At 41.3% G+C, this 2870-nt stretch overlaps 1 non-coding gene across 1 annotated transcript; it reads right to left on the reverse strand.

Annotated features, from left to right (window-relative positions):
- Nucleotides 1–1130: 1130 nt before the first annotated feature.
- LOC144457224 (U6 spliceosomal RNA) lies at nucleotides 1131–1237 on the reverse strand. The gene has a single exon (XR_013486550.1). It is a non-coding gene; the product is annotated as a U6 spliceosomal RNA (small nuclear RNA).
- Between the last annotated feature and the right edge of the window lie 1633 nt (nucleotides 1238–2870).

Below are 2870 nucleotides of genomic sequence, written 5' to 3' on the forward strand. Positions count from 1 at the left end.
GAAAGTATTATTATTTCCTTTTTCACAAAGGAGGAAACAGGCTCAGATGAGTACAGTGACTTGCCCACTGTCTCATTGTTCTGAGTCATTTTTCAGTTGTATCTGACTCTTCCTGACCCCATTTAGGGTTTTCTTGCCAGAGATACTGGAGTGGTTTGCCATTTCTTTCTCCAGGTCATTTAATAGATGAGGAAACTGAGGCAAACAGAGCAAAGTGACTTGTTCAAGGTCATGTAGGTAGGAAGTGTCTGAGAACAAATTTGAACTCAGGCCCAGTGCTCTATCCTCTGTGCCCCCTAGCTGCCCCAGCAATTGTTTTAACTGGCAATATGTAATTCTGGCAACTAACTCCAAATGGGGTCACAAAGAGTCAGACAGGACTGAAATGACTGAACAACAACAAAAGGTCCTGAAAGACACGTTCTTGGTCAGCTAAATCCCTAGCACCTGACCAGGCTGGTCACTTTCGTAGACAGATGCCGAAAGCATGCTTGTTATAGTGTTTGGGGTCCACAGCTGCTAGATCATGTAGCCTTTCTAAAAGCAGAAACAGAAATTTCACAGTGTGAGACTCACCCACAAGGTGGCCTGGGGCTGTAGCTCATGGTTTCCATGCTCCATCGGAAGTATGACCTACTTCAATAGGTAGAAAGCAATGCCAGTTGATCCTGACTGATTAGCTTTTTTTCTGATTAATACTTGGAGTCAGGAAGACTTGAGTTCAAATTCTGTTTCAAACACGAACTGTATGATCCTGGGCAAGTCACTTAACCTCTCTGTGCCTCACTTTCCTCATCTGCAAAATGGGGATAATTATAACACCTACCTCTCAGGATTATTGCAAGGATCAAAATGAGTTAATGTATGTAAAATACTTTGCAAAACTTCAAGTGTTATATAAATGTTATTTATTATTATTGTTGTTTCCTGACTGGGCATTAGCCATACTGCTGCTGAGCCTCTTTCCCTAGTAAATGCCCAGGATGTGGACTTAAGCCACATATTGTGAATCTTTGTGGGACAAAAGATGCTGCATATTCAATTCTCCAGCGAGAATTGGCCATTTGAGAACACCAGAGACAAGCAGACCACGGTGACACTTTTATTGACAAAAATGAATACAGAGGGCAAAAAATATGGAACATTTCACAAATCTGAGTGTCATCTTTGTTCAGGGGCCATGCTAATCTTCTCTGTATTGTTCCATTTTTGGTATACATTCTGCTGAATCAAGCACCAAGCCAGCAATTTAAAAGGGTGTCGCAGCTGGGTCAAGTTCATTGGAGTCACTTGCTAATATGACTTGAACCAGGGACTTAGACAAGCCGGTTTTCTGACCTGGTTCCTACAGTCATACTCTGGCGTCAGTTTGTTTCATCTCCCGTTCAGGCAGGTAGGAGGAGAAGCAAAAGGAAGTAATTTCCTCTTTCCAACACATTACTCCAACCATACCTCTTACTGCAGTTGCAGCAACTAACTGTCTCTTTGGATTTCTGGGATGCTGATCACATTCCAGTACAACTACCCCCTTGATGATGAGAAGCATCTGTGAGACAGTCATAACAGCAATGGATGTTGGGATTTATACCTGGATTTATATCCCAGATCTATCACTTACTGGCTAACCGTTAAGATGTCTTTAATCTGTGCTTCAGTTTTCTCATCTGCAAAATGTAGATACCTGTTCTACTCACCTCTCACAAGGCTGTTCTGAAGATCCAGTGTGATAAAATCTATAAAGGACATTATAAAAGGTAATGCTCTATTACAAATATTAGTTGTTCCGCCACTCAGTATAGACCTTGCCTATGGTTACATCACTGAGCTGGCCTTTGGTTAGAGTGCAGGATTAGTCTGGGTTCCATCCTTGGGTTGTGGATTCATTCACCTGATTCTAGTCCAAAATTACCCCGTCACAGCTGGCCCAGACTTGAGCTGTCCACCAGTATTTTTCTTTAAGTAGCTTATATTTTAATGAGGGAGAACATTTGTACATTCATACACACATGCACACATACATACAAATATATACATACATATACATATGTGTGTATACACGCATACACACATACATACATATTTATATCTATATATCTATCTATATCTATATTTATATGTATTCCACCTACAAAGAAGGTAGATCCAAGGTGGCTTTGGAGGGGAAGGCACTAGAACGTAGGGTGGTGCTTGAGTTAAGTATCAGAGCAAACCAGGAATTCCAAGAGGAAAAGATGAGAAGGAAGAGCATTGCAGGCATAGGTGACAGATTGTACCAAGGCATGGAGATGTAAGATGGAGGGTTGTGTGTGAGGAAGAAACAGTAGAAAGACGAATTGGCTCAGTTGTAGAGTGAGTGGAGAGTAGTAATGTGTAAAAAGGCTAGAAAGATACAACGCAGCCAGTTCGTGAGGAACTTCAAAATGCCAAACAGAAGAGTTTCTATTTGATATCAGAGGTCGTAGGAAGCTGCTGGACTTTACTGAATGAGGAAATGGTGTGATCTGACCTGTGATTTATGAAAATCACTTGGGCTACCATATGGAGGGTGGAATGGAGTGAGGAGTGGCACTTGTAATGGAGCAGTCAAAGGGAATAAAGGCCTGAAGTGAGATGGTGAGTGGGGAAATGGGAATGGATGCAAGAGATGGTGTGGAGATAGACATGACAAAATTAGATTAGATATGTGGAGTGATGAAGAACAAGAAGTTGAGGATCATACTGTATTTGTGAACCTTGATAATTGGAAGGGTAGTGGTTCCCTCCGTAGTAATAGGGAAATTTGGAAGAAGGATGGGTTTTCAAGGAAGAATAATGAGTTCTACTTTGAACCTGTTGAATTTGAGATATCTATGGGACATTTAGTTTGAAAT

Source organism: Phascolarctos cinereus, unplaced genomic scaffold, assembly GCF_003287225.1.
Source record: "Phascolarctos cinereus isolate Bilbo 61053 unplaced genomic scaffold, phaCin_HiC Scaffold_4;HRSCAF=312, whole genome shotgun sequence".
NCBI classification, from domain to species: domain Eukaryota; kingdom Metazoa; phylum Chordata; class Mammalia; order Diprotodontia; family Phascolarctidae; genus Phascolarctos; species Phascolarctos cinereus.